General features: G+C 46.8%; 1 protein-coding gene across 2 annotated transcripts in view; it reads left to right on the top strand.

The window, feature by feature from the left end:
* The first annotated feature begins 8,939 nt into the window (after positions 1-8,939).
* ZNF704 (zinc finger protein 704) overlaps positions 8,940-11,381 on the top strand; it is a 162,111-nt gene continuing 159,669 nt past the window's right edge. For both annotated transcript variants that reach the window (XR_004371787.2, XM_075063086.1), the window contains exon 1: positions 8,940-9,083. The gene's annotated coding sequence lies outside the window, so the exon portion shown is untranslated. The remainder of the gene's footprint in view (positions 9,084-11,381) is intronic.

The raw sequence follows: 11,381 nt of genomic DNA, 5'->3' as shown, positions 1-11,381 counted from the left end.
AACAGGGGTGGGCAAACTATGGCCTGTGGGCCACATCCAGCCTGTGGGACAGTCCTGCCCAGCCTCCAAGCTCCTGGCCTGGGAAGCTAGCCCCCAGCCCCTCCTCTGCTGCCCCCCTCCCCTGCAACCTCAGTTCGCTCTCTCCACTGCTGGCACAGTGCTAGCCTGGGCGGCAGGTCTGTGAGCTCCTGGGGCAGCACAGCTGCAGAGCCCGGCCTGACCCAGTCTCTGTGCTGCATGGTGGTGGCGGAGGCATCGTGGCCTGGCTCCAGCCACAGCCATGCTGCCAGACACTTGTGCTCCAGGCAGCATGGTAAGGGGGCAGGGAGCTGGGGGGTTGGGAGTGGTGGTCAGGGGGCAGGGGTGTGGATGATGGTTGGGGTGCGCAGGGTCCTGGGGGGCAGTCAGGAAGGATGGGGGGTTGGATGGGGCAGCAGGGGGCAGTCAGGGGTAGGCGTTCCGGGGGCAATCAGAGGACAGAGAGAACTGGTGGTTGGCTGTCAGGAATGAGAGGAGGTGTTGGATGGGGTGGTGGGGGTCCAGGGACAGTCAGGGGTCCAGGAAAAGGTGGGGTTAGCAAAAATGAGGAAGTAAGCAATATTTCAGTAATAGTGCACAGTGCCACTTTTGTATTTTGATGTCTGATTTTGTAAGCAAGTAGGTTTTAACTGAGATGAAACTTGGGGGTACGCAAGGCACATGAGACTCCTGAAATGTTTACAGCAGTCTGGAAAGGTTGAGAGCCACTGTCTTGTGCTATAGAATTCCTGCTAGCCAGACCAGGATTCTGCATGATGGGCCAGCAAAATACACAGTTAACTGCACCTTGCTGCACCTGTGTGTAAGAACAAAGTGCATCCCTAACTGAGGATGATTAGCGCTTGCTGCTGCTGGCAAACTGGCTTGGCTACAGACAACCCTAATCTGCCAATCAAGTCCCATAATAGTTTTGGGACCAGTGAGTTAGCTGTCTTTTAGGGCCTCCATGAGTGTTCTGGTGAGTTTCTCTTGCTGTTTTTTAAAAGAAGGGGCTCCCAACCCCTGGGCACCAGGCTGTGCACAGAAGGCAGGATTTAGGCTAAAATAGGATCACAGTATAAACTAACAAAATCTGGAATGAAAGAATGGTAACTTTAAACAAATGAGTGAACAAATACACTAGAAATAAGAGACATACATAGTTGAGAAATGGGCCAGTAATGAATTCAATGATAAAATTTAGAGTAAAATAACAGTGAAAAAGATGTAGTGTAAGGAAATTCTACCAATCATTTTAAGGAATAGACAGCATAGGTCAATGCCAATGATGGCTAGAGTTTTCTTCCGTGGTTAACACATGGCACTGTCAGGATGATACAGTGAGAACAGTCAGATAATGTTTATGTAAGATGGAATGTGAGACAATAGGTGAAACTCAGGGATTTCACCACTAAAATTAAGAAAAAAAATATTCCACTGCTGATAAGGCACCCCCACCTCAGGAATGCCCCTAAAAGAGTTATGACACTAAGGGTTGTAAAGTAGAGATACCTAGGTGCTTGGAAGTTTAGGGAGGAAACAGAACAACCCTAAGAATTGGTAAAATGGATAAAACAAGCTCTGACCAGTGAATTTATGCTGACTAGCTACAGAAACAAAGAAGGTCATAAATAAGTTACAGTTTGGACATGAGAGATACAATGTAAAAAGAGTTGAGCAGGGAGGAGAAAACATAGGTGCCACTGCGTGATTGGTTAAATTTTATTACATAGGTATGTTGAATAATATCACAGGTTTAATGATGTTAAAGGAGGTAACTAGTTTTACCTACATAATATAACTGAAAACAATGCTTTTTGGGAACCATCTCTGGACTTCAATTTAACATTAAGTTGCTAGAATCCTGACCCCCCTGCACGACTGTGGTGTACAAAGGTGAGAGGATCCTGAGTGGCCATTGTAGCAGAAAGAGAGTCTGAAACATAAGGCTTTGTATCAGAACCCCAGTGTGCTCCAGGTGAAGTTTGTCTGTATATTGGGAGTGGTGAGCATAAGAGATTTGCTTCATATGTGTACTCTGTGTATGCTGCTGATAAACAGATGTTTAGAGCTCAGCTGTTTAAGGCTCTTTCACTAGGACAAGGTTCCACAGACTGGTAGAGCCCTGAGCCCCATGGGAAAAGGCAGGTACTTAAATTGACCAGGTTTCTTCCTGAGCCCCAGGGGTAAGGAGAGGTGCCTTACACTCCCAACCCTTGGAAGGGTGAGGGTGGAGGTGCCTAAATTGACTGGGTCATGCCTTGAGCCGTCAGTAGGATATTGGAAGGATGCCCTAGATTGTTGTGTGTAACAGCATGGCAAAAAAAAAAAAAAAGTCCCCTGTCCCAATTTTTTACACTTTCTATCTCGTCACCCTATAAGGAAAGAGAGTTGATTGGAAGACAATAGATTCTGTCACACATTTGATTTCTAACACTTAGTGGACCTAGAAGAATAAATATTTAGCAGGGCTGTGGAAGCTCTGCATTTAATCCCTAAACTGTTCTTATAAATCTTCTTAGGACATCGTTTTTGTTTTATAATTAACCTCTTGGAAAATCTGTGTTAAACTACTGCTCCAGTGCTGCAGGATGAGAAATGGGCTGGGGAGAAATGGAACAAATAGTTATTTCTGTCCTCCAGGTGTACATGAAATTTTGAGAGAGAAAATCTTTTGCTATCATCCCAATCTGGCTCAGCTAGAGAGCGCTAAAAATCTCAGACCAGTCTCTGCTCTGTTCCACTGCTCTAAATCCAATGCACAGACAATCATTATCAAGTCCACTGAATTCTACAATAATTCTGGAGAGAAACAGTCTAACTGAAGGTTTAAATATACAGAGCTGTATTCTGAAATTACATTGAAGAAAATAGGTTTTTCTATAGCTTCACCCCAGAATAAATTAGTGTAGAATGTAATTCTATGGAAGTATTTAAATACATTTGCTTTCCTGGGCCAGATAATAGTCTTTATTTAGTCGTTCACATGCTAGATGTGTGGCTGCATAACCTTACACTTGTGGCAATGATTAATTCAATTTGCCTACCATTTGTTTTCCCATTTCCCTTTTAGTGTATAATCATGACTAACACATATAGGGGTAGAATCTGATGTCAGTTTCATCACTGTAAACCTTGAATAATTCCAGTGAATTGATTCAGTAAATTTGACTCTGTGAATTTGAATTCAGTGGAATTACTCCAGACTTGCACCAGTGCAAATGAGATCTGAATGTGGCCCACTATCCTCCATAAAATGTTTATAATTTAAACTACTGAGGACTTTTTTGCAGATGTCTCTGCTCTACCTAGTCATAGTGTAGCCAATTAGTTCATTTTATCATCCATTTATCATTGTAATATGTGATGTTATGGTCAATTCATATGCTATTTCATATGTAATCAATGTGTGCAAAATAGATTTGTTACTAGGTCATAGGCTTAACAATGCTTGACTTGAGTGTGTGAATGATGAATAACCCTATGCCAGTAAAGTCACAAGATTACTGCAAAAGATGTGCCAATAGGTAACGCAATAAAAAACTAGATTGCAATAAATGGTAAGGTCATGTCCAAGATCACGAGACACCTGATTGTAACATCATGGAATGTCCTGTCCTGACCACAGGGTACATGTTGTACATAGGTGCTAATGAGCATAAGAGGAACTAAGAACACCCTTGGAAAACTGGGGCACCACAATATCCATGGAGTATGGAAGCACAGATAAGGGAAAGAGGGTTGAAACCCTCATGCATATGCATAAGGTGTTGTGTATGCTCAGAACAAGATAAGAGATTCCCTGGTTGGGTAAAAGTGGGAAGACCCAAGGGACGAGCCCAAGAATTGACCTCGCAGGAAACCCCAGCAGGAGCCATCCCCCTCTTGATGATTTGTCTATTGAGCAGTCCATCGGACCCTAGAATATCTTTGAGGATGTGAGATTGATTACAGTCTTAGATATTGTGTAAGATTTCTATATGCATGGGTAACTATAATCTTACTTATTGATTTAAAAAAACTTGTAGTACAGATAAGACATTGTAATTGTGATTGTCTGTGGTCACTATTCTTGGACTTTGAGTGCTCTTAGAGTCTCCAAATTTGAGAAAAACACCAGAGGTAATTTTCACCCAGTTGTGCTTGAAACTGTAGCAGTAGGAGCTAAACCCATGGTAGTTTAATACAAAATTACTACATTCAATAAATACATTTAAATAAAAAAGGCTATAATAGTGAAAATTACCTACAGCTTATCCTTGACAGGTTCTCAGAACAACTAAACAGTTTGGACTCACTATGAACCTGGACAAAACTGAAGTCCTCTTCCAACCAGCTCCCTCAACCACTACCCCTGAGCCAAATATAATCACTGATGGCCCAAAATTAAAGAATGACAATTTGCAAACTTTGGCAGTGTCATCTCAAGTGATGGTTCTCCAGATTAAGAAATATCAAACAGAGTTCAAAAGGCTTAGGACACTCAACCAACATACCATCAAACTCTCGACAAAACTGATGATATACAATGCAGCAATGATAGCATCCCTTTTATATTGGTATGGAACGTGGACAATTTACTGCAGCCACATCAAGCAACCTGAAAAATTTCACATGGGCTGTCTTTGCTCTCTTCTGAGGGTCAAACATTAACATCCTTGAAAGAGCAAAAACAACCAACATGGAGGCGATGATTATCAAAGCTCATCTTAGATGGACGGATCATATTATGACAGACTCCTGAAAAGTGTCCTCTATGGCTAGCAGAAACTCAGAAAGTGCAGGAATGGTGATCAACGTAAATGCTTCAAAGACACTCATAAGCAAAATCTCAACTCACGTAAGATAATTATTGATAACTTTGAAGACACAACTAAAGACAGACCTGAATGGAGAGCAACACTTTGAAAGAGACAGACATGTAAAACTGATTGGAAAAAAGGATCAAGCTTCATGCCGAGCCTCCAGCAGGAGCCTATACATTCCTACGTGACCTCTGTTTGCAACCTTGCTCCTCACAGATTAGACTATAGACCACAAGAGATGTTGTGACATCATTGTTGGATATGACAGACAGCCATACTGTGGACTTAAGGTATTATGGAAGAACAGAAATTAGATTTATGATATTCAAATTAGGGCTGTCAAACAATTAAAATTGTGATTAAGCATGAGATTAAAAATAATTGCGATTAATTGCAGTTTTAATCACACTCAATAATAGAATACCATTTATTTAAATATTTTAGTTTTCTACATTTTCAAATATATTGATTTCAATTACAACACAGAATATAAAGTGTACAGTGCTCTCTTTATATTATTTTTATCACAAATATTTGCACTGTAAAAAAATAAACAAAAGAAATACTATTTTTCAATTCACCTCATGCAATTACCATAGTGCAATCTCTTTATCACCAAAGTGCAACTTACAATTGTAGATTTATTTTTTGTACATAGCTACCCTCAAAAATAAAACAATATAAAACTTTAGAGCTTACAAGTCCCACTCAGCCAATTGTTAAGACAAATATGTTTATTTACTTTTACGGGAAATAATGCTGCCCACTTCTTATTTACATTGTCACCTGAAAGTGAGAACAGGTATTCGCATGGTGCTGCTGTAGCATTGCAAAGTATTTACATGCCAACTATGCTAAACATTTGTATGTCCCTTCATGTTTTGACCACCATTCCATGAGCTCTGTAGGAAAACATCAAAAAAAAATTTATAATACATTTAAATTGGTATTCTATTATTGTTTAACAGAGGGTGATGAATTTGAGTTAATTTGTTTTGCGTTAGTTGCTTGAGTTAACTGTGATTAATTGATAGCTATAATTCAAATACATGAATGTACTGTAAATGTGGATTCACTCAGTCTTTAACCTTTCAAGGCTTTTAGGCCTTGGACATGGTAGAATCCACATTTAAAGCAAAACTTAAACCTGTCTTTGGTCTTCATTTACACTGTCCATTTTGCCTTCCAGTTTACCTAATTAGAAGTGAAAAGAGGCAGGATTTATTTTTGTCTCTTTTTTAAAAGTAGGGTTGAGCCACTAAACACAACAGAGGTAAGAAGCTAGATAATCATGTGTATGCCAGAAGATATGAGAGAACTGCACATCTAATCAATGACAACTCTTGTCAAACTTGTCAATCCCCAACTGAGCAAATTTTTGCCTGTGTATCCGGCAGCATTATATAGTCTTATTACCGTGTTTTGTTAAGCATGTGGCAAAGCAACAAAACAGTATTGCATTATAGTTGGTAAAAGAGTGCGAAGCTACAGTAAAATGAGTCTTTCATGTGCTTGTAGTACCTACTTCCAAGACTCTTTGGGAAAACATATTGAATAAGAACTAGCTATAGGGGAATTGGCAATGGTCAGTCTATTCACAGATCCTGTCACAAAAATCCCCGCCTACCCAGAAGCAAGAGGCAGAGAGAGAAAAGAAAGTTCTTTCTATTAACAGCACAGCACGTTAATGAATTTAAAAAATAAGAGGTGGGGGACAGCAGAGGTGAGGATGCTAATAGCTGCCATAGTCCTATAACATTGGCTAGGGCTTCACTTCTTTAGAACAAATGTTCAAAGATCAGGGCTATCCTCTAAAACTGTTGGTAGCTCTGATTCAGGGCGTCCTTTTTAAAATAACGAAGTATCCTTGTAGCGAGGGGGGTCCCCTCCCCCACGCTCCTGAGACAGGGAATAGGCTAGGAACCCTGCAGTCCCGGGCAGAGGTCCGGCCGCCTATCCCCGCCCCCAGGAAGTCAAGGGGCGGGACCGGAAGTTCAAGGCCCCCTCTGCCTGTTCCCGCCCCCAGGAAGTCACGGGGCGGGACAGGAAGTATAAAAACCTGGTCCCAGCCCTCAGTTAGAAGGAGGCCGCCGGAGAAGGTGGACGTGGGTGCCTGAGCTCCCGCTGGGCCCGGCTTACCCCACGCTCGGTATCCGGAGGGGTCCTGGCCTGACCTCCCCTGGGGCCAGCACCCAGAGCAGCGGGCCGTGCCTTCGGACGCTCGCCCTGCGGAGGATTGGACCAGACCACCCGAACCCTGGGACGGTGAGGACTGGACCGGACCGCCTGAACCCCGGTACCCTGAGGACTGACTGGACCGGACCGCGAACCCCCGAACGTCGCAGACCGCCCGAAGGACGCTGAGGACTGGACCGGACCGCCTGGACCCCGGTACCCTGAGGACTGGACTGGACCCCCCGCTGCCGAGCCGCTGAGGAACCTATGATCTGGGAACCCCTGGACGACGCCGGCGAAGGGCAGGTACCCAGGGAGGGGGAGGTTGGAAGCAGCCCGGGGGCGGCTGACTACAGTCAGGCCGCCGAAGGCCCCGAGCCGATGGTCGTGTGCATCGGCCAGGATCCCCACTGACCATCCGGACAGCGTGTTTCGGTGGGAACCCTACCGCTCACCTGGTCAGTGTGTTTCGGGCCAGGATCCCCACTGACCGCCTTAGCGGCGACAGCCGCTACTAGGGCCCCGGGCTGGAACGCAGTGGAGTGGGAGGGCCTGCGTTCCCCCTGCCACCCCTTAAGGGTGGCAGACTCCCCCCTTCCTTTACTTAACCTGATCGCCTCCAGTTGTCCCCTGCTCGTCCCTGCCCCAAAGGGGCCAGGGCCCCTGAACTGCTGATTGCTCGTCCCTGCCCCAAAGGGGCCAGGGCCCCTGAACTGTTTGTTCGCCGTCAGCCCTATCCAAGGGCTCGGACTGCAGACTACATTTGCTCAGCCCCTGCGACCACGAGCTGAGCCCCGGCCAAGGCCGCTACAATCCTGCTCTGGAAAGATTGCTGTTTATCAATGAGAGTGCTACATCTGTTTAACATAGGCTATATCACCTACTAGGACAATATTCTATGCACAGAGGGGTGGATTTGAAAAAAACAAAAACGTATTGGAGCATCATCTCTAACTCCTGTGATCTTTTATACATGGAGACGCACGTTGCTGTATAAAAGTTAACTGGTTCGTAATTCCTTATTTCTGTTGTAAGTAACTTTAGTTTTGATAAAATACGGGACACCACGCTGGAGTGAAACGCAGGGCGCTGTGGGCCTGGATGACTGATGCCCCTCGCAGTGAGGTAAGGTTGAGAAGGTGCAATTGCTGAATAATGATTTGTTTTCAAAATGACTGTTTGATTCTCATCAACGGTGGAAATCTACTAGTCCTGTGTTTGTCAGAGCTTATTTAAATGAGAGCACCCCTCAAGTGTCATCACGGGGCTAGGCAGGTGGCAAATGTTAAGTACTGCTAACAATCTCGCCCCGGCTCCCTTTCTCAGGCAGCAGCGATCCTTTCCTTCCTCCCTCCCTGGGAGAGGCGTGGTGGTGACAGCGCTGGAGCATGGCCATTGCTCTCCTGCGAAGGGAGGCGAAGCGAAGCGCTTGGCTGGGCGGTGAGCCGGAGGAATCCAGTCCGGGTTTTGGGGCAGAGGACTAACGGGCTGCTGCAAGGAGCGGCGAGTAAAGCAGGAACGCACCGCTGCCGACAGCTGGGGCAGAACAGAGGGGACGGGCAGGCCCGCGCCGAGGGCAGCGGGAGCAGGTGGCGAAGCCGCGGGACTGGGGAGTCAGTGCCCCTCCGGAGCCGATTGCACCCGGGCTCGCCTGCCCCATGGCTGCAGCGCGTCCATTGCACCGCCCCACTGCCCCCTCCAGCGGCTGTGTCCCCCTGTGAGCGCCGCCGCCGCCTCCCGAGCCCCGGGAGTCTATGAGCTGCCGGCGCCGGGCCGCCGCCGGGAGCTGAAGCGCGTCCCGGGCTCCGCACTATGCAGGCGCGGCGCTTGGCCAAGCGATCCAGCCTGGCAGCCGGCGGCCAAGCGTTGCCGCTGGCGGCGCCCGCCCCGCATGGGGGCCGGGCCCCCAAGCCCGAGAACGGCTGCTGGAGGCCGCCCTGCCGCGAGGGCTCTGCCGCGGCGCTGGAGGAGGAGGAGGAGGACGAGGACGTGGTGGTGGTGGTGGAGGAGGAGGAGGATGAAGAGGAAGGCGGCTTGGGGAGCCCTCCCGCGCCGCTGCCCATCCCCGCCAAGGGAAGCCTGAAGGTGCGTCCCGGGGTCGGGGGCTGGAGACCTGCCGCCCCTTCCCAGTTAGGGAGGGTCTTGAGTGCCCAGCCCTGCCCTGGGCTCCCACAGCCCCTGCGCCGGTGGGAGTCCCGCTCCGCGCTGTCGCTGCCCTGGCCCCTGCTGCAGGCAGGGTGGGTCGGGTGGTGTGGGGTGGCGGCCGCTCCCTAGTCCGGAGCGAGAAGCTGCGCTGGGGGGCGGGCCACGCTGCCCCCCTCTCTGGGATGGGGCCTGGACGTGTGCGTCATGGGTGCTGCGCCCGCCCATGTTGGGGTGACGGAGCAGGTCGAGGGTTGGGAGAACTGGGCTGGTGGGGGCGGCACCTGGGGGTGTGTGAGAAGACGGGGAGCGTGCTGTGAGTGCCACCCTCTCCTCTGGGGTTGGGCATGAGCGAAAGGGGAGGGGCAGGGTGCTGCCCTTCTCAGGCTGGAGGAGGGGAGCATTGGGAGTGAGGGTTATTGTTGCTATTCTCTTCTTCAGGGCTGGGTGCACCACTCCCTCAGTGGCACAACCTGTCCCTTTCTCCAGGGCCAGGTATTGAGGGGATGTGGTGGATGCTGCTCCCTTCTCTGGTTTGGGTATATGTGTTGTGGAGGCCACCCTGTTCTCCAGGCATGAGCACAGAGAGGGGCATTGTGTGTGCTGCTCCTTCCTCTGGGTGAGAGGTGCTCTTCCAGCTTAAAAATGCTATTGAAAACTGTGGTAATATACCATAGGAAAGCTATAAACTACGGAATCTCAATATGTAAAATAATCTGTTGGTTAGCTACAGGGAGCTCACTGCTGTTCCTCAGCTCTCTGGAACAGGAGGGGTAAGTCATAAATGTAGAAAATGTTGAGCTGTTTTGCTGCTTATAACATTAATAGTTGTGAACCCCTTTTAAATCAGATCCTGTACTCAACAAGTACTCACAGTTGTTGTGAGCTTTATTTTACTAATGCTCAATGTGGTTAACAACAAAAATGAGCGGGGTTGGTTTTTTTTTTGTTAGTATAATTTTTCGAGGGATTATTGGTTTCTGAAATAGTGGGTACAGCCATTTTTCTGAAGTAGGAATTAGCATTTTATCAGCGATTTGGGAAAAGCAATCGGTCATGGGAGTCCTACAATTAAAATGGATGTGGTGGAGTCTTCTAATATTTTAGGTGGTTTAGAATACTTAAAAAACCAAATATTTCCCTTGTTAAATGTATGTCTTAAATTTATTGTCAGATGATTAAGAGGGATTTCTAACTTAATTTTGACCATCACTCTAGATTTTTCAGGAGTAAAGCTGAACATAAGTGCCCATGTGTCACATAAGACAGATTGCCAAGAAGTGCTAGGATATGAGGGGTTACAGGTAGCTCTGGTAAGCTGCATTAAATGGGTGATTTAAAAAAGATGATCTTTAGTTACTATATTAATTGAATATTAAGATTTACTCAGTGTCTAGACCAGAGGTTTTTGTGGGGTGCACAGAGGAATGTTCGGAGAGGTGAGCAGCGACAGCCCTGGGGGGGACTTCCACCTCCTGACTTACCTCAGCAGTCCACCCAGCCTGTGGGTGAGTGTCAATGCCTCCATGCCCAGCCCTTGGTCCGTCCCCAGAGATTGTCTCACGCGCCTTCCCCCACCCTGAAAACTCACTGGGAAAGGGACAGGTATTTGGGGAGGGCACACCCAAAAATTGTAAATCAAAGGGGGGGACTCAGCTCAAAAAATTTGAAAGCTGTTGGCCTGGACCCTGTGGAGGCCTGATTCAAAGTCCAAAGTCAATGTGATTATCTCCATTGAGTTCAACGTGCTCTGGATCAAGACATGTCTAAGTGCTTTAGAAATGTCTGTAGGCCCTGAACCTGCAAAGGTCTATGCACCTGCCTAACTTTACTGCCATGAGTAGCTCTATTGATTTCAGTGAGACAACTTGTGGTAAATTAATAGTAATGGTAGTAAAGTGAAGCATAGTGCAAGAAGTAAGTCTTTCCAGGATCTGGGATGCAGATAGGTAGAGATGTTGTGGGACATCTATACTGAAGTCAGATAATTATATACACTTCTTTAAGTTTTAAAAGTTGTATTTAATGATTTTCTAGCAAAGAGGCAAAAAGTATGAAAACCGTATAGAACTTGTGAAAGGTGCAAGGTTGACGTTAGTCCTTTGCATATCCACAGTAAAAAGCACAACAAAAGCTGCAACAGTGCAAGATACTTCTACGCTATTAAAGTGTTTCAATCCTTACTCAGAGGGATTGTTGTAGGAGTGTGAGGGTAAATCCAAGCAAGTTCAACCATTGGCC

Source organism: Chelonoidis abingdonii, chromosome 2 (genome assembly GCF_003597395.2).
Source record: "Chelonoidis abingdonii isolate Lonesome George chromosome 2, CheloAbing_2.0, whole genome shotgun sequence".
Classification (NCBI taxonomy): domain Eukaryota; kingdom Metazoa; phylum Chordata; order Testudines; family Testudinidae; genus Chelonoidis; species Chelonoidis abingdonii.
Note: the sequence above shows the minus strand (reverse complement) of the source record. Positions and strands in the feature narration are given on the sequence as shown.